Source organism: Dendrobates tinctorius, unplaced genomic scaffold (assembly GCF_039654945.1).
Source record: "Dendrobates tinctorius isolate UK_male_01 unplaced genomic scaffold, ASM3965494v1 ptg000584l, whole genome shotgun sequence".
Taxonomy (NCBI): Eukaryota; Metazoa; Chordata; class Amphibia; order Anura; family Dendrobatidae; genus Dendrobates; species Dendrobates tinctorius.
The window spans coordinates 203162-230229 of record NW_027362242.1 but is presented as its reverse complement, the minus strand read 5'-3'; the positions used below and the strand labels follow the sequence as shown (position 1 = coordinate 230229).

The 27068-nt window shown below is 44.5% G+C and overlaps 9 non-coding genes and 1 pseudogene across 9 annotated transcripts; all 10 read right to left on the bottom strand.

Moving 5' to 3' along the window:
• Positions 1-5575: 5575 nt before the first annotated feature.
• On the bottom strand, positions 5576-5766 carry LOC141078620 (U2 spliceosomal RNA). Its single transcript, XR_012228007.1, has one exon. It is a non-coding gene; the product is annotated as a U2 spliceosomal RNA (small nuclear RNA).
• Positions 5767-7343: 1577 nt separating this feature from the next.
• On the bottom strand, positions 7344-7534 carry LOC141078619 (U2 spliceosomal RNA). The gene has a single exon (XR_012228006.1). It is a non-coding gene; the product is annotated as a U2 spliceosomal RNA (small nuclear RNA).
• Positions 7535-9111: 1577 nt separating this feature from the next.
• LOC141078617 (U2 spliceosomal RNA) lies at positions 9112-9302 on the bottom strand. The gene has a single exon (XR_012228005.1). It is a non-coding gene; the product is annotated as a U2 spliceosomal RNA (small nuclear RNA).
• A 1577-nt stretch (positions 9303-10879) lies between these two features.
• LOC141078616 (U2 spliceosomal RNA) lies at positions 10880-11070 on the bottom strand. Its single transcript, XR_012228004.1, has one exon. It is a non-coding gene; the product is annotated as a U2 spliceosomal RNA (small nuclear RNA).
• Positions 11071-12647: 1577 nt separating this feature from the next.
• Positions 12648-12838, bottom strand: LOC141078651 (U2 spliceosomal RNA). The gene has a single exon (XR_012228036.1). It is a non-coding gene; the product is annotated as a U2 spliceosomal RNA (small nuclear RNA).
• Positions 12839-14415: 1577 nt separating this feature from the next.
• On the bottom strand, positions 14416-14606 carry LOC141078615 (U2 spliceosomal RNA). Its single transcript, XR_012228003.1, has one exon. It is a non-coding gene; the product is annotated as a U2 spliceosomal RNA (small nuclear RNA).
• A 1577-nt stretch (positions 14607-16183) lies between these two features.
• On the bottom strand, positions 16184-16374 carry LOC141078614 (U2 spliceosomal RNA). Its single transcript, XR_012228002.1, has one exon. It is a non-coding gene; the product is annotated as a U2 spliceosomal RNA (small nuclear RNA).
• A 1577-nt stretch (positions 16375-17951) lies between these two features.
• Positions 17952-18142, bottom strand: LOC141078613 (U2 spliceosomal RNA). Its single transcript, XR_012228001.1, has one exon. It is a non-coding gene; the product is annotated as a U2 spliceosomal RNA (small nuclear RNA).
• Positions 18143-19719: 1577 nt separating this feature from the next.
• Positions 19720-19938, bottom strand: LOC141078660 (U2 spliceosomal RNA; annotated as a pseudogene).
• A 6873-nt stretch (positions 19939-26811) lies between these two features.
• On the bottom strand, positions 26812-27002 carry LOC141078612 (U2 spliceosomal RNA). Its single transcript, XR_012228000.1, has one exon. It is a non-coding gene; the product is annotated as a U2 spliceosomal RNA (small nuclear RNA).
• Positions 27003-27068: the final 66 nt, after the last annotated feature.

Below are 27068 nucleotides of genomic sequence, written 5' to 3'. Positions count from 1 at the left end.
ATTCTCAGATCTTTCCCACCACTTCCAGGAATCAAAACACCTTTCATAAACTTGTCACTCCTTATCATACACAAAAGAACCTCAATCACACTTATAAATAAAATGGGTGACATAGGACACCCTTGTCTCACACCAGACGTTACCTTAACCTTGTTACTCAAAAATCCATTCACCAAAATTTCACTTGATACATTGCAATACAGGCTTCTCACACAACTCACAAAATTCCTAGAAAAACCCATTTTCGCTAAGACATTAAACATAAAGATGTGCGACACCCTATCAAATGCTTTTTCAAAATCCACAGAAAAAACCATACATTTCAGCTTGCGGCCCAAACAGTCACCAATCACATCCCTTAACAACACTAAATTTTCATTCATCGTTCTTCCAGGTATGGCACACACCTGATCCTCACCAATTACTTTCCCAATCATATCTCTCATCCTGTTTGCTAACAACTTACTGAAAACCTTATAATCAGCATTCAGAAGGGTGATCGGCCTCCAATTTCCCAAGTCCTTCCGGTCTCCCTTCTTGTGAATCAATACAACCACTCCTTCTCTCATTGATTCACACAGTACATTGTTATCAAACATATACTTACATACTTCCAACAAATCATTTCCCATAGTATCCCACTCTTTCACATACAGCTCTATAGGCAACCCATCTTTCCCAGGCGTTTTATTCTTACCTGCAGACATTACGACCTTCTTCACTTCATCCAACACAATTTCATCATCCATCAACTCACTCTCATCCTCAGTTAGCCGACCTTCCAATTTACCCAACATTTCAGCCATCAAACCTTCATCCAACCATTTGGCACCATACAACTCCTTATAAAACAATTCAACCACATTCATCACATCCTCACCATACACACACACACCATTCCCATTCATCACCTCATCCATATCAACTTTCTTACCAAAAGTTTTTTTAAAGAAAAACCTAGTACACTTCTCATTCTTTTCCAAATGCTCAATCTTAGACCTATATATCATCTCCTTACCTTTCTCATTCATAAACTTCTTAATCTCATTCTTGACCTGACACATCAAATCATCCACCTCAACTCCAATCATACTCAGTTTTCTCAGCCATTCTAATCTCATACCCAATTCGTTAAATTTTTCTCTATTATATATACCTTTTTTCCTTCCCCACTTCTTAAAGAAAAAACCTATTTCCTTCTTCATCCAGTCCCACCATTCCAACACATTCACAAAATCTTTTTTTCTATGTTTCCACTTCGCATACATCCTTCTAAAGGCAATCATGATCCGTTCATCATCTAACAGACGTACATTTAGCTTCCATACACCACGACCATGCGCAAAAGACACCTTACCTTCCAAACGCGCACGCAAAATAACATGATCAGAAAAAGGAACATCTTCCTGTTGAAAATGCTTACAGACAATGTTAGTTGACAACAAAACACGGTCAATTCTCGATTCAATGCCCCCCCTATCAGCTTTGTAAGTGACGGGAGGAGGTTTTCCCAAGAAAAACTCTGCAGCATCAACAAACGAAAAATCCTCAATCAGACCCCTCAACTTTTTCCCAGTGACATCCACATGCACACCTTCAGTGACACAATTAAAATCACCAACAAAAACAACAGGTATTCTCCCATGCAGAAAAAAAGACAATTTCTCAAAAAGTTCCAATCGCTCTTCTTTATCAACCGAAGCATACACATTCACAATCTTAACCCTCCACCCTCTACAAGTAATCTCACACATAACACACCTTCCTGGCTCTATAACTGTATAACATTCAATTTTAATATTTTTATTAGCAATTAAAATTCCAACACCACTATTTTTATTAATAACTGAACCAGACCAAATACATTGGCCATGTGGCCACACACTGTCATCCAGGGAGTCAGAAATTCCGCATTCCTGAATGCAGTAAACATCGTCCTTAAGGGTTCCCAAATAATCTAAAATAAAGGCCCTCCTTTGTGCCGACTTTATGAGTCGCACGTTCAGTGACGATATTGCCAACTGAGCAGGTTGGGAACCCATCTCTCCAGGTTTTTAGGAAGATCACGACCACAGCCCCATCTGGTCTTCAGCCTTTCCCGTCTTGAGGGGTAACACCGGATGTGCAAACGGTGTACCCCAAGTCTTCCCCTAAAAAACGGACACCTTGGGGTTCTGTGACTGTTGGGTAGCTTCTTGTAGAGCTGCGGCTACCAGCGCTGGTACAGGATGATGAGGGGCTCAGTTTCACCAGTTTGACAATTGTGTCATCTGCAGATTCTTCCTCACTCTGGTCAAAGTCACCCTGACCACCTTCATCTTCAGACTCCGAGGAGTCTTCACTCCATTCCATCTTGGGGGTTTTAGACAGGCTGGCTGACTCCCCTTCTTCCCCTTGCAATGTGACAGTCATGTCAGGGATATCTTCTGTCACCTCTTCCTTATTGTCATCCACATTCTCCTGGTCTTCAGACAGCTGCTGCAGCACTTCAAAGCTGGGCTTCTTTCTTGCACTAGATCTTGTGCTTCTGCTCATCCCAGAAGTCTTTGCTTCCTGCTTTGCATAGTCCTGCCTTTTTTCCTTTCCATGTACTTTCTGCACAGAGCTCAGTCTGCTCTTCCTGGTCTGCCTCTGCACTGTAGTCCAGGTGGCGTCGTCAGTGTCTGTGACCTCTTCCTGAACTCTCCTCTCAGAGCTTGCCTCGCTCCTGCTAGCAGCCCCCACCTTTTTTTCAGTGGAAACTTCTCTCTGCTCGGCTGCAGGCTTGTGTGTAATCACAGGCAATGACTCAGCACTTCTCTCCTCAGCAGACACACTGCTCCTGCCAGGGGCCCCCACCTTTTCTTCACTAGCTGTCTGTGGAATCTCTCTCTGAACGGCTTCAGGCTTGTGTGTTCTCACAGATAGTGACTCAGCACTTTTCTCCTCAGCCAGAATCCTATTCACTATCCTGTCTCTGACACGTTGCTCTAATCTCTCCTTGTGCTCTTTCTGAAACTTCTCTCTCTGCTCCTTATATTCAGCTTCCAGCTGCTTTCTCTCAGCCTTCTCCTCTTCAGTCATTTCCTCCACGAAATCCACAAGGTGATCTGGGTCAGGCATTACAAAATTCCTCCTAGCAGCTCCTGCATATGTGCTGGGTCTAAGGTTACAGTCCTTAAAGGCATGACCCCCTACCCCACACAGGTTACACACAATCTCATTTGTGCACTGGCTACTAGGATGACCGACCTCACCACACTTTCTACACACCACCTGGCTTCCAGCAGGGCAGTCTGCCTGTGTATGGCCATACACCCAGCAGTGCCTGCAGAACCTGGGAGCATTAGGGAAGAAGAGAAAACCTCTCTCCTTCCCTATGGAAAAGTTACAGGGGGGATAATGAATTCCTCCTGGCTCATCCATGCTTTCTGAGAACTTTACCATAAATCTATACTTTCCTGTCCACAGCCCAACCTCATTCATGACCTTGGTAGGAGGTCTACATACCTTACAATGTTTATTCAAAAATATGCAGATCAGCTCCAGAGGCACATGAGGGTTATACATCATCAGGGTGAGAGGCAGCTCCTCATCTGAATACAGGATGGTGAAGGTCAGCCCATCCAGCACAGTGTTCTCCACGTTCTGCTTCAGTGTCCCATAGAGATTGTTGCAAGCTGAAATACAAGAAAGAACAAGAGTAAATTTGGATCTGAACTGCTGCAAACACAGAATCTCCTCTTTTCTCAGCTTCAGAACTCCAAAAAGAACGTTGTTCACAAAAAATCCCAAGGGAAAATCATCTTCATGTCCGGCATCTATATCGATCCGGATACCATGCTTTACCCGGGTTTCCCCAGGCTCAGCAAAGCGAATTCTAACCATCGCTGCTCGTGTCTGCAAAGTCCCCTCTCAAAGCAAAAGCAGCAAAAGCTGCAGTGCTGAGAAGGACAAAAAACACAGACTCTCCTAGCCAAGATCTACACTTGATCTTAGCCAAAAGGCCGAGAAGCGATAACCAGAAATGGTTTGCCGCTTGCAAGGCCACAGGGCTTAAGACAGGCACCCATTGTGGAGAATGACACAGACACCACCCTGAGGAAGACATTCAAACCAAGTCTGGGCGCATAACAAAAGCGCAGGCGGCTGATTTTTTTTTTTTTTTTTTCCCCCAGGATTCCACTCCACGCGCTTTTAATTTGCATAGGCCAACCCCTTTTTTGTTAGGCCACCCTCCCCTCACGGTCAAACGCGCTTCAGTACTAGGAAAGAGGCCAGAGGAGCACTGCTCCTACACCGCCCCCTCTACTACCCTCCCTAAATGAAAGGTCTTGCTTTAAGGCTGTGTGCACACGCTGCGGATTGGCCGCTACAGACACGCAGCAGTTTTAGCTGCGGTGTACAGTACCATTCATTTGAATGGGTAAAAAAAAACGCTGTGCCGACGCTGCGGAAAAAACCGCGCGGATTTGCTGCGGTTTTGAATCCGCAGAAAGAATTGCATGTCAATTCTTTCTGTGGAAAACGCTGCGGGTTCCTATCTCCACCATTGTGGAGATAGTGAATCCGCAGGACCAAACCGCAGGCAAAACCGCAGATAATCCGCAGGTCTTTGGACCTGCGGATTATCTGCGGTTTTTGCTAAATCCGTGCGGATTAATCCGCAGCGGAATCCGCAGCGTGTGAACGTGGCCTAACTCTCCTGGTGCCAGATATTGTAACCAGGAGGCGAGCATGGCCCACCTGTCTGCTCAGGCTCACTCAGCAGACTGAAGCTGAATACTACTGCGCAGCTGCTACAGACTGTGGGCTGCCCATTGTGACACGTGGTCCCATTGTGAGACGTGGTCGAACACATCCAAGCATTGTGTGCTATGAATGGCATGATTCCTATCACAGTGTTCCATGGATGGACACATCCTATTTACTGCAGGCAAGCAGCGCACCTAGCTGCTGCTGCTGCTGCTACAAGCCACTAGAATACCGTCCGTCTGTCAGACAGGTGGACGTAGGCAGAACATTCAAATAACTCGCCAGATAAATCGTTGCTTTTCCATTTTATTCATATATGAATTAATTCAAAATTGAACAGTAAATTTCAAAGTTGGAAGGCCACAAGAGGGGGACAATGTTTCAAAAATGAAGCGACATATCATTGCATGAGGGATGTGGTAGGAATTGAATGCTTGAATTAAGACTGGGGAAGTTCTGAGGCGAAGGGGCTGCAGGCCTTGTAGCAGGTGGGTGTGCAGAAATGTAGCTATCCAAAGCCAAACACATTACTGCAGCTTGTCACACCTATACCTACCAAACAGCAAAGGCCAAGATAGATCGTTATTTTACGGACACATTGAATACAGTGCAATGCCTCCCATATAGCGGTGAATAAGAGTAGTAGTAGTAGTAGTAGTAGTAGTAGTAGAAGAGTTGGTCAAGTTAAATCAAGGCTAAGGAATTGGAAATGTGCAACTTGGACCAAGAAAAACTAATTGCAGAGCGGCGACATTGGAAAAAAGCATTCAAATCATGCTTTGAAAACACTACTTGCTTATCCCGATTTCAATTCAATCTGTCTTTGGAAACCGCTTAAGAGAGTGAGTGCACCATTCCCAGAGAAACTGCCATACTGGGCTGATACGTGGAGTGAAGTGAGCAAGCTCTTTTTCCATCTCCCTGTTCTAAAAATCCATTTAATATATGGTCCCCAGATAGGGGACGTATCAGATATTAAACTGATAAGAACAGATACTACACTTGATCTTAGCCAAAAGGCCGAGAAGCGATAACCAGAAATGGTTTGCCGCTTGCAAGGCCACAGGGCTTAAGACAGGCACCCATTGTGGAGAATGACACAGACACCACCCTGAGGAAGACATTCAAACCAAGTCTGGGCGCATAACAAAAGCGCAGGCGGCTGATTTTTTTTTTTTTTTTTTCCCCCAGGATTCCACTCCACGCGCTTTTAATTTGCATAGGCCAACCCCTTTTTTGTTAGGCCACCCTCCCCTCACGGTCAAACGCGCTTCAGTACTAGGAAAGAGGCCAGAGGAGCACTGCTCCTACACCGCCCCCTCTACTACCCTCCCTAAATGAAAGGTCTTGCTTTAAGGCTGTGTGCACACGCTGCGGATTGGCCGCTACAGACACGCAGCAGTTTTAGCTGCGGTGTACAGTACCATTCATTTGAATGGGTAAAAAAAAACGCTGTGCCGACGCTGCGGAAAAAACCGCGCGGATTTGCTGCGGTTTTGAATCCGCAGAAAGAATTGCATGTCAATTCTTTCTGTGGAAAACGCTGCGGGTTCCTATCTCCACCATTGTGGAGATAGTGAATCCGCAGGACCAAACCGCAGGCAAAACCGCAGATAATCCGCAGGTCTTTGGACCTGCGGATTATCTGCGGTTTTTGCTAAATCCGTGCGGATTAATCCGCAGCGGAATCCGCAGCGTGTGAACGTGGCCTAACTCTCCTGGTGCCAGATATTGTAACCAGGAGGCGAGCATGGCCCACCTGTCTGCTCAGGCTCACTCAGCAGACTGAAGCTGAATACTACTGCGCAGCTGCTACAGACTGTGGGCTGCCCATTGTGACACGTGGTCCCATTGTGAGACGTGGTCGAACACATCCAAGCATTGTGTGCTATGAATGGCATGATTCCTATCACAGTGTTCCATGGATGGACACATCCTATTTACTGCAGGCAAGCAGCGCACCTAGCTGCTGCTGCTGCTGCTACAAGCCACTAGAATACCGTCCGTCTGTCAGACAGGTGGACGTAGGCAGAACATTCAAATAACTCGCCAGATAAATCGTTGCTTTTCCATTTTATTCATATATGAATTAATTCAAAATTGAACAGTAAATTTCAAAGTTGGAAGGCCACAAGAGGGGGACAATGTTTCAAAAATGAAGCGACATATCATTGCATGAGGGATGTGGTAGGAATTGAATGCTTGAATTAAGACTGGGGAAGTTCTGAGGCGAAGGGGCTGCAGGCCTTGTAGCAGGTGGGTGTGCAGAAATGTAGCTATCCAAAGCCAAACACATTACTGCAGCTTGTCACACCTATACCTACCAAACAGCAAAGGCCAAGATAGATCGTTATTTTACGGACACATTGAATACAGTGCAATGCCTCCCATATAGCGGTGAATAAGAGTAGTAGTAGTAGTAGTAGTAGTAGTAGTAGAAGAGTTGGTCAAGTTAAATCAAGGCTAAGGAATTGGAAATGTGCAACTTGGACCAAGAAAAACTAATTGCAGAGCGGCGACATTGGAAAAAAGCATTCAAATCATGCTTTGAAAACACTACTTGCTTATCCCGATTTCAATTCAATCTGTCTTTGGAAACCGCTTAAGAGAGTGAGTGCACCATTCCCAGAGAAACTGCCATACTGGGCTGATACGTGGAGTGAAGTGAGCAAGCTCTTTTTCCATCTCCCTGTTCTAAAAATCCATTTAATATATGGTCCCCAGATAGGGGACGTATCAGATATTAAACTGATAAGAACAGATACTACACTTGATCTTAGCCAAAAGGCCGAGAAGCGATAACCAGAAATGGTTTGCCGCTTGCAAGGCCACAGGGCTTAAGACAGGCACCCATTGTGGAGAATGACACAGACACCACCCTGAGGAAGACATTCAAACCAAGTCTGGGCGCATAACAAAAGCGCAGGCGGCTGATTTTTTTTTTTTTTTTTTCCCCCAGGATTCCACTCCACGCGCTTTTAATTTGCATAGGCCAACCCCTTTTTTGTTAGGCCACCCTCCCCTCACGGTCAAACGCGCTTCAGTACTAGGAAAGAGGCCAGAGGAGCACTGCTCCTACACCGCCCCCTCTACTACCCTCCCTAAATGAAAGGTCTTGCTTTAAGGCTGTGTGCACACGCTGCGGATTGGCCGCTACAGACACGCAGCAGTTTTAGCTGCGGTGTACAGTACCATTCATTTGAATGGGTAAAAAAAAACGCTGTGCCGACGCTGCGGAAAAAACCGCGCGGATTTGCTGCGGTTTTGAATCCGCAGAAAGAATTGCATGTCAATTCTTTCTGTGGAAAACGCTGCGGGTTCCTATCTCCACCATTGTGGAGATAGTGAATCCGCAGGACCAAACCGCAGGCAAAACCGCAGATAATCCGCAGGTCTTTGGACCTGCGGATTATCTGCGGTTTTTGCTAAATCCGTGCGGATTAATCCGCAGCGGAATCCGCAGCGTGTGAACGTGGCCTAACTCTCCTGGTGCCAGATATTGTAACCAGGAGGCGAGCATGGCCCACCTGTCTGCTCAGGCTCACTCAGCAGACTGAAGCTGAATACTACTGCGCAGCTGCTACAGACTGTGGGCTGCCCATTGTGACACGTGGTCCCATTGTGAGACGTGGTCGAACACATCCAAGCATTGTGTGCTATGAATGGCATGATTCCTATCACAGTGTTCCATGGATGGACACATCCTATTTACTGCAGGCAAGCAGCGCACCTAGCTGCTGCTGCTGCTGCTACAAGCCACTAGAATACCGTCCGTCTGTCAGACAGGTGGACGTAGGCAGAACATTCAAATAACTCGCCAGATAAATCGTTGCTTTTCCATTTTATTCATATATGAATTAATTCAAAATTGAACAGTAAATTTCAAAGTTGGAAGGCCACAAGAGGGGGACAATGTTTCAAAAATGAAGCGACATATCATTGCATGAGGGATGTGGTAGGAATTGAATGCTTGAATTAAGACTGGGGAAGTTCTGAGGCGAAGGGGCTGCAGGCCTTGTAGCAGGTGGGTGTGCAGAAATGTAGCTATCCAAAGCCAAACACATTACTGCAGCTTGTCACACCTATACCTACCAAACAGCAAAGGCCAAGATAGATCGTTATTTTACGGACACATTGAATACAGTGCAATGCCTCCCATATAGCGGTGAATAAGAGTAGTAGTAGTAGTAGTAGTAGTAGTAGTAGAAGAGTTGGTCAAGTTAAATCAAGGCTAAGGAATTGGAAATGTGCAACTTGGACCAAGAAAAACTAATTGCAGAGCGGCGACATTGGAAAAAAGCATTCAAATCATGCTTTGAAAACACTACTTGCTTATCCCGATTTCAATTCAATCTGTCTTTGGAAACCGCTTAAGAGAGTGAGTGCACCATTCCCAGAGAAACTGCCATACTGGGCTGATACGTGGAGTGAAGTGAGCAAGCTCTTTTTCCATCTCCCTGTTCTAAAAATCCATTTAATATATGGTCCCCAGATAGGGGACGTATCAGATATTAAACTGATAAGAACAGATACTACACTTGATCTTAGCCAAAAGGCCGAGAAGCGATAACCAGAAATGGTTTGCCGCTTGCAAGGCCACAGGGCTTAAGACAGGCACCCATTGTGGAGAATGACACAGACACCACCCTGAGGAAGACATTCAAACCAAGTCTGGGCGCATAACAAAAGCGCAGGCGGCTGATTTTTTTTTTTTTTTTTTCCCCCAGGATTCCACTCCACGCGCTTTTAATTTGCATAGGCCAACCCCTTTTTTGTTAGGCCACCCTCCCCTCACGGTCAAACGCGCTTCAGTACTAGGAAAGAGGCCAGAGGAGCACTGCTCCTACACCGCCCCCTCTACTACCCTCCCTAAATGAAAGGTCTTGCTTTAAGGCTGTGTGCACACGCTGCGGATTGGCCGCTACAGACACGCAGCAGTTTTAGCTGCGGTGTACAGTACCATTCATTTGAATGGGTAAAAAAAAACGCTGTGCCGACGCTGCGGAAAAAACCGCGCGGATTTGCTGCGGTTTTGAATCCGCAGAAAGAATTGCATGTCAATTCTTTCTGTGGAAAACGCTGCGGGTTCCTATCTCCACCATTGTGGAGATAGTGAATCCGCAGGACCAAACCGCAGGCAAAACCGCAGATAATCCGCAGGTCTTTGGACCTGCGGATTATCTGCGGTTTTTGCTAAATCCGTGCGGATTAATCCGCAGCGGAATCCGCAGCGTGTGAACGTGGCCTAACTCTCCTGGTGCCAGATATTGTAACCAGGAGGCGAGCATGGCCCACCTGTCTGCTCAGGCTCACTCAGCAGACTGAAGCTGAATACTACTGCGCAGCTGCTACAGACTGTGGGCTGCCCATTGTGACACGTGGTCCCATTGTGAGACGTGGTCGAACACATCCAAGCATTGTGTGCTATGAATGGCATGATTCCTATCACAGTGTTCCATGGATGGACACATCCTATTTACTGCAGGCAAGCAGCGCACCTAGCTGCTGCTGCTGCTGCTACAAGCCACTAGAATACCGTCCGTCTGTCAGACAGGTGGACGTAGGCAGAACATTCAAATAACTCGCCAGATAAATCGTTGCTTTTCCATTTTATTCATATATGAATTAATTCAAAATTGAACAGTAAATTTCAAAGTTGGAAGGCCACAAGAGGGGGACAATGTTTCAAAAATGAAGCGACATATCATTGCATGAGGGATGTGGTAGGAATTGAATGCTTGAATTAAGACTGGGGAAGTTCTGAGGCGAAGGGGCTGCAGGCCTTGTAGCAGGTGGGTGTGCAGAAATGTAGCTATCCAAAGCCAAACACATTACTGCAGCTTGTCACACCTATACCTACCAAACAGCAAAGGCCAAGATAGATCGTTATTTTACGGACACATTGAATACAGTGCAATGCCTCCCATATAGCGGTGAATAAGAGTAGTAGTAGTAGTAGTAGTAGTAGTAGTAGAAGAGTTGGTCAAGTTAAATCAAGGCTAAGGAATTGGAAATGTGCAACTTGGACCAAGAAAAACTAATTGCAGAGCGGCGACATTGGAAAAAAGCATTCAAATCATGCTTTGAAAACACTACTTGCTTATCCCGATTTCAATTCAATCTGTCTTTGGAAACCGCTTAAGAGAGTGAGTGCACCATTCCCAGAGAAACTGCCATACTGGGCTGATACGTGGAGTGAAGTGAGCAAGCTCTTTTTCCATCTCCCTGTTCTAAAAATCCATTTAATATATGGTCCCCAGATAGGGGACGTATCAGATATTAAACTGATAAGAACAGATACTACACTTGATCTTAGCCAAAAGGCCGAGAAGCGATAACCAGAAATGGTTTGCCGCTTGCAAGGCCACAGGGCTTAAGACAGGCACCCATTGTGGAGAATGACACAGACACCACCCTGAGGAAGACATTCAAACCAAGTCTGGGCGCATAACAAAAGCGCAGGCGGCTGATTTTTTTTTTTTTTTTTTCCCCCAGGATTCCACTCCACGCGCTTTTAATTTGCATAGGCCAACCCCTTTTTTGTTAGGCCACCCTCCCCTCACGGTCAAACGCGCTTCAGTACTAGGAAAGAGGCCAGAGGAGCACTGCTCCTACACCGCCCCCTCTACTACCCTCCCTAAATGAAAGGTCTTGCTTTAAGGCTGTGTGCACACGCTGCGGATTGGCCGCTACAGACACGCAGCAGTTTTAGCTGCGGTGTACAGTACCATTCATTTGAATGGGTAAAAAAAAACGCTGTGCCGACGCTGCGGAAAAAACCGCGCGGATTTGCTGCGGTTTTGAATCCGCAGAAAGAATTGCATGTCAATTCTTTCTGTGGAAAACGCTGCGGGTTCCTATCTCCACCATTGTGGAGATAGTGAATCCGCAGGACCAAACCGCAGGCAAAACCGCAGATAATCCGCAGGTCTTTGGACCTGCGGATTATCTGCGGTTTTTGCTAAATCCGTGCGGATTAATCCGCAGCGGAATCCGCAGCGTGTGAACGTGGCCTAACTCTCCTGGTGCCAGATATTGTAACCAGGAGGCGAGCATGGCCCACCTGTCTGCTCAGGCTCACTCAGCAGACTGAAGCTGAATACTACTGCGCAGCTGCTACAGACTGTGGGCTGCCCATTGTGACACGTGGTCCCATTGTGAGACGTGGTCGAACACATCCAAGCATTGTGTGCTATGAATGGCATGATTCCTATCACAGTGTTCCATGGATGGACACATCCTATTTACTGCAGGCAAGCAGCGCACCTAGCTGCTGCTGCTGCTGCTACAAGCCACTAGAATACCGTCCGTCTGTCAGACAGGTGGACGTAGGCAGAACATTCAAATAACTCGCCAGATAAATCGTTGCTTTTCCATTTTATTCATATATGAATTAATTCAAAATTGAACAGTAAATTTCAAAGTTGGAAGGCCACAAGAGGGGGACAATGTTTCAAAAATGAAGCGACATATCATTGCATGAGGGATGTGGTAGGAATTGAATGCTTGAATTAAGACTGGGGAAGTTCTGAGGCGAAGGGGCTGCAGGCCTTGTAGCAGGTGGGTGTGCAGAAATGTAGCTATCCAAAGCCAAACACATTACTGCAGCTTGTCACACCTATACCTACCAAACAGCAAAGGCCAAGATAGATCGTTATTTTACGGACACATTGAATACAGTGCAATGCCTCCCATATAGCGGTGAATAAGAGTAGTAGTAGTAGTAGTAGTAGTAGTAGTAGAAGAGTTGGTCAAGTTAAATCAAGGCTAAGGAATTGGAAATGTGCAACTTGGACCAAGAAAAACTAATTGCAGAGCGGCGACATTGGAAAAAAGCATTCAAATCATGCTTTGAAAACACTACTTGCTTATCCCGATTTCAATTCAATCTGTCTTTGGAAACCGCTTAAGAGAGTGAGTGCACCATTCCCAGAGAAACTGCCATACTGGGCTGATACGTGGAGTGAAGTGAGCAAGCTCTTTTTCCATCTCCCTGTTTTAAAAATCCATTTAATATATGGTCCCCAGATAGGGGACGTATCAGATATTAAACTGATAAGAACAGATACTACACTTGATCTTAGCCAAAAGGCCGAGAAGCGATAACCAGAAATGGTTTGCCGCTTGCAAGGCCACAGGGCTTAAGACAGGCACCCATTGTGGAGAATGACACAGACACCACCCTGAGGAAGACATTCAAACCAAGTCTGGGCGCATAACAAAAGCGCAGGCGGCTGATTTTTTTTTTTTTTTTTTCCCCCAGGATTCCACTCCACGCGCTTTTAATTTGCATAGGCCAACCCCTTTTTTGTTAGGCCACCCTCCCCTCACGGTCAAACGCGCTTCAGTACTAGGAAAGAGGCCAGAGGAGCACTGCTCCTACACCGCCCCCTCTACTACCCTCCCTAAATGAAAGGTCTTGCTTTAAGGCTGTGTGCACACGCTGCGGATTGGCCGCTACAGACACGCAGCAGTTTTAGCTGCGGTGTACAGTACCATTCATTTGAATGGGTAAAAAAAAACGCTGTGCCGACGCTGCGGAAAAAACCGCGCGGATTTGCTGCGGTTTTGAATCCGCAGAAAGAATTGCATGTCAATTCTTTCTGTGGAAAACGCTGCGGGTTCCTATCTCCACCATTGTGGAGATAGTGAATCCGCAGGACCAAACCGCAGGCAAAACCGCAGATAATCCGCAGGTCTTTGGACCTGCGGATTATCTGCGGTTTTTGCTAAATCCGTGCGGATTAATCCGCAGCGGAATCCGCAGCGTGTGAACGTGGCCTAACTCTCCTGGTGCCAGATATTGTAACCAGGAGGCGAGCATGGCCCACCTGTCTGCTCAGGCTCACTCAGCAGACTGAAGCTGAATACTACTGCGCAGCTGCTACAGACTGTGGGCTGCCCATTGTGACACGTGGTCCCATTGTGAGACGTGGTCGAACACATCCAAGCATTGTGTGCTATGAATGGCATGATTCCTATCACAGTGTTCCATGGATGGACACATCCTATTTACTGCAGGCAAGCAGCGCACCTAGCTGCTGCTGCTGCTGCTACAAGCCACTAGAATACCGTCCGTCTGTCAGACAGGTGGACGTAGGCAGAACATTCAAATAACTCGCCAGATAAATCGTTGCTTTTCCATTTTATTCATATATGAATTAATTCAAAATTGAACAGTAAATTTCAAAGTTGGAAGGCCACAAGAGGGGGACAATGTTTCAAAAATGAAGCGACATATCATTGCATGAGGGATGTGGTAGGAATTGAATGCTTGAATTAAGACTGGGGAAGTTCTGAGGCGAAGGGGCTGCAGGCCTTGTAGCAGGTGGGTGTGCAGAAATGTAGCTATCCAAAGCCAAACACATTACTGCAGCTTGTCACACCTATACCTACCAAACAGCAAAGGCCAAGATAGATCGTTATTTTACGGACACATTGAATACAGTGCAATGCCTCCCATATAGCGGTGAATAAGAGTAGTAGTAGTAGTAGTAGTAGTAGTAGTAGAAGAGTTGGTCAAGTTAAATCAAGGCTAAGGAATTGGAAATGTGCAACTTGGACCAAGAAAAACTAATTGCAGAGCGGCGACATTGGAAAAAAGCATTCAAATCATGCTTTGAAAACACTACTTGCTTATCCCGATTTCAATTCAATCTGTCTTTGGAAACCGCTTAAGAGAGTGAGTGCACCATTCCCAGAGAAACTGCCATACTGGGCTGATACGTGGAGTGAAGTGAGCAAGCTCTTTTTCCATCTCCCTGTTCTAAAAATCCATTTAATATATGGTCCCCAGATAGGGGACGTATCAGATATTAAACTGATAAGAACAGATACTACACTTGATCTTAGCCAAAAGGCCGAGAAGCGATAACCAGAAATGGTTTGCCGCTTGCAAGGCCACAGGGCTTAAGACAGGCACCCATTGTGGAGAATGACACAGACACCACCCTGAGGAAGACATTCAAACCAAGTCTGGGCGCATAACAAAAGCGCAGGCGGCTGATTTTTTTTTTTTTTTTTTCCCCCAGGATTCCACTCCACGCGCTTTTAATTTGCATAGGCCAACCCCTTTTTTGTTAGGCCACCCTCCCCTCACGGTCAAACGCGCTTCAGTACTAGGAAAGAGGCCAGAGGAGCACTGCTCCTACACCGCCCCCTCTACTACCCTCCCTAAATGAAAGGTCTTGCTTTAAGGCTGTGTGCACACGCTGCGGATTGGCCGCTACAGACACGCAGCAGTTTTAGCTGCGGTGTACAGTACCATTCATTTGAATGGGTAAAAAAAAACGCTGTGCCGACGCTGCGGAAAAAACCGCGCGGATTTGCTGCGGTTTTGAATCCGCAGAAAGAATTGCATGTCAATTCTTTCTGTGGAAAACGCTGCGGGTTCCTATCTCCACCATTGTGGAGATAGTGAATCCGCAGGACCAAACCGCAGGCAAAACCGCAGATAATCCGCAGGTCTTTGGACCTGCGGATTATCTGCGGTTTTTGCTAAATCCGTGCGGATTAATCCGCAGCGGAATCCGCAGCGTGTGAACGTGGCCTAACTCTCCTGGTGCCAGATATTGTAACCAGGAGGCGAGCATGGCCCACCTGTCTGCTCAGGCTCACTCAGCAGACTGAAGCTGAATACTACTGCGCAGCTGCTACAGACTGTGGGCTGCCCATTGTGACACGTGGTCCCATTGTGAGACGTGGTCGAACACATCCAAGCATTGTGTGCTATGAATGGCATGATTCCTATCACAGTGTTCCATGGATGGACACATCCTATTTACTGCAGGCAAGCAGCGCACCTAGCTGCTGCTGCTGCTGCTACAAGCCACTAGAATACCGTCCGTCTGTCAGACAGGTGGACGTAGGCAGAACATTCAAATAACTCGCCAGATAAATCGTTGCTTTTCCATTTTATTCATATATGAATTAATTCAAAATTGAACAGTAAATTTCAAAGTTGGAAGGCCACAAGAGGGGGACAATGTTTCAAAAATGAAGCGACATATCATTGCATGAGGGATGTGGTAGGAATTGAATGCTTGAATTAAGACTGGGGAAGTTCTGAGGCGAAGGGGCTGCAGGCCTTGTAGCAGGTGGGTGTGCAGAAATGTAGCTATCCAAAGCCAAACACATTACTGCAGCTTGTCACACCTATACCTACCAAACAGCAAAGGCCAAGATAGATCGTTATTTTACGGACACATTGAATACAGTGCAATGCCTCCCATATAGCGGTGAATAAGAGTAGTAGTAGTAGTAGTAGTAGTAGTAGTAGAAGAGTTGGTCAAGTTAAATCAAGGCTAAGGAATTGGAAATGTGCAACTTGGACCAAGAAAAACTAATTGCAGAGCGGCGACATTGGAAAAAAGCATTCAAATCATGCTTTGAAAACACTACTTGCTTATCCCGATTTCAATTCAATCTGTCTTTGGAAACCGCTTAAGAGAGTGAGTGCACCATTCCCAGAGAAACTGCCATACTGGGCTGATACGTGGAGTGAAGTGAGCAAGCTCTTTTTCCATCTCCCTGTTCTAAAAATCCATTTAATATATGGTCCCCAGATAGGGGACGTATCAGATATTAAACTGATAAGAACAGATACTACACTTGATCTTAGCCAAAAGGCCGAGAAGCGATAACCAGAAATGGTTTGCCGCTTGCAAGGCCACAGGGCTTAAGACAGGCACCCATTGTGGAGAATGACACAGACACCACCCTGAGGAAGACATTCAAACCAAGTCTGGGCGCATAACAAAAGCGCAGGCGGCTGATTTTTTTTTTTTTTTTTTCCCCCAGGATTCCACTCCACGCGCTTTTAATTTGCATAGGCCAACCCCTTTTTTGTTAGGCCACCCTCCCCTCACGGTCAAACGCGCTTCAGTACTAGGAAAGAGGCCAGAGGAGCACTGCTCCTACACCGCCCCCTCTACTACCCTCCCTAAATGAAAGGTCTTGCTTTAAGGCTGTGTGCACACGCTGCGGATTGGCCGCTACAGACACGCAGCAGTTTTAGCTGCGGTGTACAGTACCATTCATTTGAATGGGTAAAAAAAAACGCTGTGCCGACGCTGCGGAAAAAACCGCGCGGATTTGCTGCGGTTTTGAATCCGCAGAAAGAATTGCATGTCAATTCTTTCTGTGGAAAACGCTGCGGGTTCCTATCTCCACCATTGTGGAGATAGTGAATCCGCAGGACCAAACCGCAGGCAAAACCGCAGATAATCCGCAGGTCTTTGGACCTGCGGATTATCTGCGGTTTTTGCTAAATCCGTGCGGATTAATCCGCAGCGGAATCCGCAGCGTGTGAACGTGGCCTAACTCTCCTGGTGCCAGATATTGTAACCAGGAGGCGAGCATGGCCCACCTGTCTGCTCAGGCTCACTCAGCAGACTGAAGCTGAATACTACTGCGCAGCTGCTACAGACTGTGGGCTGCCCATTGTGACACGTGGTCCCATTGTGAGACGTGGTCGAACACATCCAAGCATTGTGTGCTATGAATGGCATGATTCCTATCACAGTGTTCCATGGATGGACACATCCTATTTACTGCAGGCAAGCAGCGCACCTAGCTGCTGCTGCTGCTGCTACAAGCCACTAGAATACCGTCCGTCTGTCAGACAGGTGGACGTAGGCAGAACATTCAAATAACTCGCCAGATAAATCGTTGCTTTTCCATTTTATTCATATATGAATTAATTCAAAATTGAACAGTAAATTTCAAAGTTGGAAGGCCACAAGAGGGGGACAATGTTTCAAAAATGAAGCGACATATCATTGCATGAGGGATGTGGTAGGAATTGAATGCTTGAATTAAGACTGGGGAAGTTCTGAGGCGAAGGGGCTGCAGGCCTTGTAGCAGGTGGGTGTGCAGAAATGTAGCTATCCAAAGCCAAACACATTACTGCAGCTTGTCACACCTATACCTACCAAACAGCAAAGGCCAAGATAGATCGTTATTTTACGGACACATTGAATACAGTGCAATGCCTCCCATATAGCGGTGAATAAGAGTAGTAGTAGTAGTAGTAGTAGTAGTAGTAGAAGAGTTGGTCAAGTTAAATCAAGGCTAAGGAATTGGAAATGTGCAACTTGGACCAAGAAAAACTAATTGCAGAGCGGCGACATTGGAAAAAAGCATTCAAATCATGCTTTGAAAACACTACTTGCTTATCCCGATTTCAATTCAATCTGTCTTTGGAAACCGCTTAAGAGAGTGAGTGCACCATTCCCAGAGAAACTGCCATACTGGGCTGATACGTGGAGTGAAGTGAGCAAGCTCTTTTTCCATCTCCCTGTTCTAAAAATCCATTTAATATATGGTCCCCAGATAGGGGACGTATCAGATATTAAACTGATAAGAACAGATACTACACTTGATCTTAGCCAAAAGGCCGAGAAGCGATAACCAGAAATGGTTTGCCGCTTGCAAGGCCACAGGGCTTAAGACAGGCACCCATTGTGGAGAATGACACAGACACCACCCTGAGGAAGACATTCAAACCAAGTCTGGGCGCATAACAAAAGCGCAGGCGGCTGATTTTTTTTTTTTTTTTTTCCCCCAGGATTCCACTCCACGCGCTTTTAATTTGCATAGGCCAACCCCTTTTTTGTTAGGCCACCCTCCCCTCACGGTCAAACGCGCTTCAGTACTAGGAAAGAGGCCAGAGGAGCACTGCTCCTACACCGCCCCCTCTACTACCCTCCCTAAATGAAAGGTCTTGCTTTAAGGCTGTGTGCACACGCTGCGGATTGGCCGCTACAGACACGCAGCAGTTTTAGCTGCGGTGTACAGTACCATTCATTTGAATGGGTAAAAAAAAACGCTGTGCCGACGCTGCGGAAAAAACCGCGCGGATTTGCTGCGGTTTTGAATCCGCAGAAAGAATTGCATGTCAATTCTTTCTGTGGAAAACGCTGCGGGTTCCTATCTCCACCATTGTGGAGATAGTGAATCCGCAGGACCAAACCGCAGGCAAAACCGCAGATAATCCGCAGGTCTTTGGACCTGCGGATTATCTGCGGTTTTTGCTAAATCCGTGCGGATTAATCCGCAGCGGAATCCGCAGCGTGTGAACGTGGCCTAACTCTCCTGGTGCCAGATATTGTAACCAGGAGGCGAGCATGGCCCACCTGTCTGCTCAGGCTCACTCAGCAGACTGAAGCTGAATACTACTGCGCAGCTGCTACAGACTGTGGGCTGCCCATTGTGACACGTGGTCCCATTGTGAGACGTGGTCGAACACATCCAAGCATTGTGTGCTATGAATGGCATGATTCCTATCACAGTGTTCCATGGATGGACACATCCTATTTACTGCAGGCAAGCAGCGCACCTAGCTGCTGCTGCTGCTGCTACAAGCCACTAGAATACCGTCCGTCTGTCAGACAGGTGGACGTAGGCAGAACATTCAAATAACTCGCCAGATAAATCGTTGCTTTTCCATTTTATTCATATATGAATTAATTCAAAATTGAACAGTAAATTTCAAAGTTGGAAGGCCACAAGAGGGGGACAATGTTTCAAAAATGAAGCGACATATCATTGCATGAGGGATGTGGTAGGAATTGAATGCTTGAATTAAGACTGGGGAAGTTCTGAGGCGAAGGGGCTGCAGGCCTTGTAGCAGGTGGGTGTGCAGAAATGTAGCTATCCAAAGCCAAACACATTACTGCAGCTTGTCACACCTATACCTACCAAACAGCAAAGGCCAAGATAGATCGTTATTTTACGGACACATTGAATACAGTGCAATGCCTCCCATATAGCGGTGAATAAGAGTAGTAGTAGTAGTAGTAGTAGTAGTAGTAGAAGAGTTGGTCAAGTTAAATCAAGGCTAAGGAATTGGAAATGTGCAACTTGGACCAAGAAAAACTAATTGCAGAGCGGCGACATTGGAAAAAAGCATTCAAATCATGCTTTGAAAACACTACTTGCTTATCCCGATTTCAATTCAATCTGTCTTTGGAAACCGCTTAAGAGAGTGAGTGCACCATTCCCAGAGAAACTGCCATACTGGGCTGATACGTGGAGTGAAGTGAGCAAGCTCTTTTTCCATCTCCCTGTTCTAAAAATCCATTTAATATATGGTCCCCAGATAGGGGACGTATCAGATATTAAACTGATAAGAACAGATTTTTTTTTTTTTTTTTTTTTTTTTTCCACTCAGATTACAAAGTCTCAGATTCCATAAAGAAGAATAAAAGACCCAAATCCATCATTGTGTATTTCTAATCATGTAGGCTGTTACATTTTTTGTTCCCATTGCCTCGTTTCCTTTAAAACTTTCCATTTGTCATATATATGTATATATATGTATACATAAACATATATTTTTTTTTTTTTTTTTTTTTTTTTTTTTTTTTTTTTTTTTTTTCAATATCTCTGCAACAGCTTTTATCAAGACAAAGTTTACACAGTAAGTACATTCCATTCAGACTGTTTCCATATTTCACTTGCTTTCTCCATACCAAATAACATTTTATCCTTCCAAAAATACACATACAAATAACTTAAAGAGAGTTTGATACATTGGTCAATTGTTATCTCCTTATGCTTAAATATCAGAATATTTCTTGCTTTCCATAACGCCATTTTCACACATGTTATAATTACCCATACCTTTTTAAAATCTTCTTTTTTTATGCCCATCCCATAAAAAATTCTATTAAAATCTAAAAAATTAACATCACTTACAGCCTTCACCAAAGAACACACATTCCGCCACACTACCTGTGCAAACTTGCAATTCCAGAACACATGCATGGGTGTTTCACTGTCACCACACCTAGACCTTGGACACACTTCAAATCTCACCAAACCTCTCCTATATTGGAACTCACGAGTTGGCAGACAATCTTTCACAATACACCACAGTAGATCTCTGTGTTCATTAGATAAAAAGCTAAAATTTACATTTTTCCAAACTTCTTCTACAATTTTCCACGAAAAACGTTCCACAGGGCTAGTGCCTATTCTGTCTTCCAGAATTTTTAGGATTTTCTTATGGCATTTAAGAACATTTAGCTCGACTGTTTTTAATTTGAAATCTCTTAAAATTTTTTCCAAAACAATGTAATTTTCTGGGGGCAAAAAACTGTAGGGCCTATTTAGAACCATCACCAACCATTTATAATTTCTAATATAAAAACCTAAGTTATATATAGAGAATTGTTTCAGCTTTGAATCTGATCCAAACAAAGTGCTTACACAGTTAGCCATATATTTTGAATATAAAAAGGCCCTAATATCTGGAAACCCTTTCCCACCTTTGTTCTTCGGCTTATACATCTCCTCTCTCTTTACTCTCTCCATTTTGGAATTCCACAAAAAATTAAAACATACCTTAATAATCTTCTTCATCATATTATTTGAAGGAAAAAAAACTATTGCCACATATAAAAACATTGGAAGTAGGACTTGTTTTATAATTAAGATTTTTCCTTCCATGGTTAGCTCTCTCATCTGCCAAAAACAAATCTTTTTTTTAACTCTTTCCAACAGAGACTCCCAATTTTTCACATTACCTCCTGATTCAGAGAAGTAAATACCTAAGATTTTAACTTCATTGGCTTTTCCCAGTTTACACTCTGAATTTAAAATAAAATCACCAATAGTTAAAATACCAGATTTCTCCATATTAATTTTAAAACCTGATGCTCCCCCAAACCACTCCACCGTTCTTATGGCTCTATTCATACTTCTGGTGTCTTTCACCAACACTGTCACATCATCCATATATGCCACCACTTTTACTTGTTCATTGCAACTCCCCGGGATAAAGAAGCCGTTGATCACCTTATCTCTCCTTAGAGCTGCTAAAAGTGGCTCGATTGCACAAATAAATAAAATAGGGGATAAAGGACACCCCTGTTTAACACCACAATTTATTCCCACTTTCTCAGATAAAAAACCATTGATAGAAATTTTGCTAAAACACGATCTATATAAGGATTTAATACGTTTACTAAAAACATCCGGGCATCCCATTTTTTCTAAAACTGCAAATAAAAAATCATGAGCAACTCTGTCGTACGCTTTTTCAAAATCTAAAGTTATCAATGCAAGTTTCTGCTTTCTGTCTGAAACATCCCATAAGATGTCCCTGATTAAAATCAGCGAGTCACTGATTCTCCTATTCGGCACTGCACACGTCTGATCCATGTCTATTACCGAACTAATCACCTTCTTCAGCCTGTTGGCCAGTAATTTTGCGTATATTTTATAATCGGCATTTAAAAGTGTAATTGGTCTCCAGTTCTTAATTTCTTCTTTATTCCCTTTCTTAAAAAGTAAAACAATCAGACCCTCCCACCAAGACTCTGGGACACTAACAGATGCCTCTGCTTCCACAACAACTTCATAAAAATCATCACCCAAGATCCCCCACAGACACTTGTAAAATTCAATCGGTAGTCCATCCGCCCCCGGTGTTTTACCATTTTGTAATGAAATGATCGTGTTAAAAACTTCTTCTTTCGAAAAATTCTCTAATAACCATGACTTATCATCTGCATCAAAAAACTTTCCCAATCCTTCCAAAAAATGCCCTTTTAGTGATATATCTATGTTTTTAACCGAAAATAAGTTATCGTAAAACTCCATCGCTTTTTTCTTCTTTCCCTCCAAACTTCTTTCCCCTTCCAAAATCTTTATAAAATCCTTTTTGTCACACATTTTCTTAAAAAAGAATTTTGTACATTTCTCATCCTCATCTAAAACTTTAACACGTGAATTAAAAATAATTTCTTTACCTTTTTCTTTCAGGCATTTTTGGATCTTCTCTTTTGTTGTTCTGATCTCCTCATCCATATTGCATCCATTATCCATGAGATGATAAAAACATTGAAGGCTGGCATTAAGATCACTATAAAACCGACGTTTTGCAGCAGCTTTCCTTTTTCCCTCTCTTAAAAAAAATTTCTTTACCTCCACCTTCACAAAATCCCACCATTTAAAAATAGACTGAAAGCCCAGTTTTTGGCGTTTTAATTTTGCATATACTTTTTTGAAACCTTCCATAACATCCTCATCTTGTAGAAGTGATACATTTAGTTTCCAATGTGAAGGCCTTTTTTCCTCACCTAACTCCATCACTACTGTACATTCTATTATTTTATGGTCCGAGAAAGGTGTCGCATACGTTTTAAAAACTGAACATGTTAGTGATTGGGATATAAAAAAATAATCTATTCTGGAAGACAAACCCCTCCCTACCCAGGTGATTTCATGTTCCTTTTTTTGTCCACCTAAGAACCATGCATCTTTAAGATTAAAAGCCGCTAAAACACTCCTAAGACATGAGGCTGAACCATCTTTTACACTTTTCAAGTGGCAGTTAAAATCCCCACCTAAAATTAATGGACCTACTCCAGGTAGAAACAAACTCAACAAATCAAACAGATGCAATCTCAAGGCTTTCTCTGTATTTGCATACACATTAAAACACCTCACTTTTTTCCCATCTTTCTCCACATCCACTCTTAATATTCTCCCAGGGTATATTTCTTCATAACTTATGATTTCCCAGTCTTTTGAACACAAAAAGCCCACCCCATCACTTTTTGACTCATTCCCACCAGAAAAACAAAAATTCCCCTTCCATATCCCCTGTAGATACTCATAACTTAATTTTTTGGTTAAATTACATTCTTGTAAAAAAATAAAGTCAACGTTTTCATTATTTAAATAATCATAAAAGGCTGTTCTCTTATACAAATCATTAAACCCCTGAACATTCAGGGACATTAAGCGGATCATTTATCACCATTTATTTTAGGGCAACTCCCCCTGCCCTCATTTTTTTGCTCTGGAGAGGATGGTCCCATCTCCAAATCTGACGTGTCTGACTCTGAAATAACCCCCAGTATTTCCGTTGCTTCCATCGCTTTGACTTTCCCACCACAAGGAAAACCCTCACCTTCCTCATCTTTCCCAACACTTCTTTTCAGGGACTTCCCTGAGCAGTCCATTTCCTCTTGTGCACATGGTAAACTTTGTGATAGGGAACTAGATGGAGTGGGCTCCACCATTGTAGGGGTATCACTTTTTCCTTCCTTCCTCTCCCCTACACCCCCTATATTACTTCCTTTACTAGATGGAATATTTCTCCTCGCCACTTGCCTCAACGTCTTTATTACCATTTCTTTCTGCCCTTCCGTTTCCTTTTCCTCTTTCTCCAGTTCTTCTGTCTTCCATTCTTCTTTCTTCTCTTCCTTCTTCTGTTCCTTTTCCTCTTCCTTTCCTATTTCTCTCCTTTGTTGTTCCTGTTCCCTCCTCATTTTTCTCTCTTGCATCTTCCTCTCCTCTTCTTCCTGTGCCTTCCTCACCCTTTCCTCTTTCTTCTTCAATGCTTCCATCATCTTCTCTTCCTTTTTCCTCTTCTTCTTCCTCTCTGTCTCCTCCTTTTCTCTATTTTCACTTCCCTCATTTTCTTCTCCTTCCTCTGCAGCCATTCCTACTTCCACATCATCATTAGCTTCTTGCTGTTTTTCTTCTGACGATGTGTCCATCCTTTCTTCGTCCCTTTTATTTTTTGGACACTCACTTGCCTGATGCGTAGCTCCGACGCAACTATGGCATTTTTTACATTGCTCATCTCGATGTCCATACTTCTTGCACCTGCGGCAATAATCCGGCATCCCTTGAAAAAACAAGTATCCACGGCTATGATTAATGTAGACTTGTTGCGGCGGTCTGCTCACCCCACCCTCCTCGTCCAAGTCTCTCCTAAATTGCACCAGGTACACTCGTTTCCCATTCCAAACTCCGAAACTTGTTTCCACACGTTTTCTAGGGATAACCTTTTCACAATATCTCTCAAGGTAAGTTTCTATCTCAGAGTCTGTGACAAAAGGATTAAAAACATGAATGGTCAACAGTTTCATTGTTAACTGGAAAGAGGGGATCACCCTCACTCCCTCCAGTTCCTCCTTTTCTCTATTAGCTCCATAGAGAAGGAAGGCCTTTTCACATTGTGAGGAACTGTATAGTGTAACATCATACATTCCTCGTGTAAAAAAGGATTGAAAACAAAATAGCTGCTCTTTCTCTATCTCCAAGAGCTTGCACACAACTTCAAAAATATACTGAGAGTCCTTCACCTGCCGAAAAGCAGGACTAACCACGAACCTGATGGTATCCTTCAGCGCATAATGTTCCGAAAAATAGTCATTCGGGTTGCTCTCCTGGTTTTCCCTCCTTCCTCCAAAATTCCTCCTTTCCTCCATGATTCTTCTCCTTCTCAACGATGCCAAAAGGAAAATACGCAAATTGATCGCAGTTCCTCCCAGATTCCGCTTTCCACCGTCCAACGACCACCACTCCACGGACCTCGAAACACGATATCCAGGAAAAAAAGGTAATTCAGGCTTACTCTGCACCCAATAGCAACAATCAGACCAAAGTCCAAAAGGCCGAGTGTATGAGGTCCACCCAGATCACCTTGGCCAATTGACAGGATCCATTACAGATCTTAGCCAAAAGGCCGAGAAGCGATAACCAGAAATGGTTTGCCGCTTGCAAGGCCACAGGGCTTAAGACAGGCACCCATTGTGGAGAATGACACAGACACCACCCTGAGGAAGACATTCAAACCAAGTCTGGGCGCATAACAAAAGCGCAGGCGGCTGATTTTTTTTTTTTTTTTTTCCCCCAGGATTCCACTCCACGCGCTTTTAATTTGCATAGGCCAACCCCTTTTTTGTTAGGCCACCCTCCCCTCACGGTCAAACGCGCTTCAGTACTAGGAAAGAGGCCAGAGGAGCACTGCTCCTACACCGCCCCCTCTACTACCCTCCCTAAATGAAAGGTCTTGCTTTAAGGCTGTGTGCACACGCTGCGGATTGGCCGCTACAGACACGCAGCAGTTTTAGCTGCGGTGTACAGTACCATTCATTTGAATGGGTAAAAAAAAACGCTGTGCCGACGCTGCGGAAAAAACCGCGCGGATTTGCTGCGGTTTTGAATCCGCAGAAAGAATTGCATGTCAATTCTTTCTGTGGAAAACGCTGCGGGTTCCTATCTCCACCATTGTGGAGATAGTGAATCCGCAGGACCAAACCGCAGGCAAAACCGCAGATAATCCGCAGGTCTTTGGACCTGCGGATTATCTGCGGTTTTTGCTAAATCCGTGCGGATTAATCCGCAGCGGAATCCGCAGCGTGTGAACGTGGCCTAACTCTCCTGGTGCCAGATATTGTAACCAGGAGGCGAGCATGGCCCACCTGTCTGCTCAGGCTCACTCAGCAGACTGAAGCTGAATACTACTGCGCAGCTGCTACAGACTGTGGGCTGCCCATTGTGACACGTGGTCCCATTGTGAGACGTGGTCGAACACATCCAAGCATTGTGTGCTATGAATGGCATGATTCCTATCACAGTGTTCCATGGATGGACACATCCTATTTACTGCAGGCAAGCAGCGCACCTAGCTGCTGCTGCTGCTGCTACAAGCCACTAGAATACCGTCCGTCTGTCAGACAGGTGGACGTAGGCAGAACATTCAAATAACTCGCCAGATAAATCGTTGCTTTTCCATTTTATTCATATATGAATTAATTCAAAATTGAACAGTAAATTTCAAAGTTGGAAGGCCACAAGAGGGGGACAATGTTTCAAAAATGAAGCGACATATCATTGCATGAGGGATGTGGTAGGAATTGAATGCTTGAATTAAGACTGGGGAAGTTCTGAGGCGAAGGGGCTGCAGGCCTTGTAGCAGGTGGGTGTGCAGAAATGTAGCTATCCAAAGCCAAACACATTACTGCAGCTTGTCACACCTATACCTACCAAACAGCAAAGGCCAAGATAGATCGTTATTTTACGGACACATTGAATACAGTGCAATGCCTCCCATATAGCGGTGAATAAGAGTAGTAGTAGTAGTAGTAGTAGTAGTAGTAGAAGAGTTGGTCAAGTTAAATCAAGGCTAAGGAATTGGAAATGTGCAACTTGGACCAAGAAAAACTAATTGCAGAGCGGCGACATTGGAAAAAAGCATTCAAATCATGCTTTGAAAACACTACTTGCTTATCCCGATTTCAATTCAATCTGTCTTTGGAAACCGCTTAAGAGAGTGAGTGCACCATTCCCAGAGAAACTGCCATACTGGGCTGATACGTGGAGTGAAGTGAGCAAGCTCTTTTTCCATCTCCCTGTTCTAAAAATCCATTTAATATATGGTCCCCAGATAGGGGACGTATCAGATATTAAACTGATAAGAACAGATACTACACTTGATCTTAGCCAAAAGGCCGAGAAGCGATAACCAGAAATGGTTTGCCGCTTGCAAGGCCACAGGGCTTAAGACAGGCACCCATTGTGGAGAATGA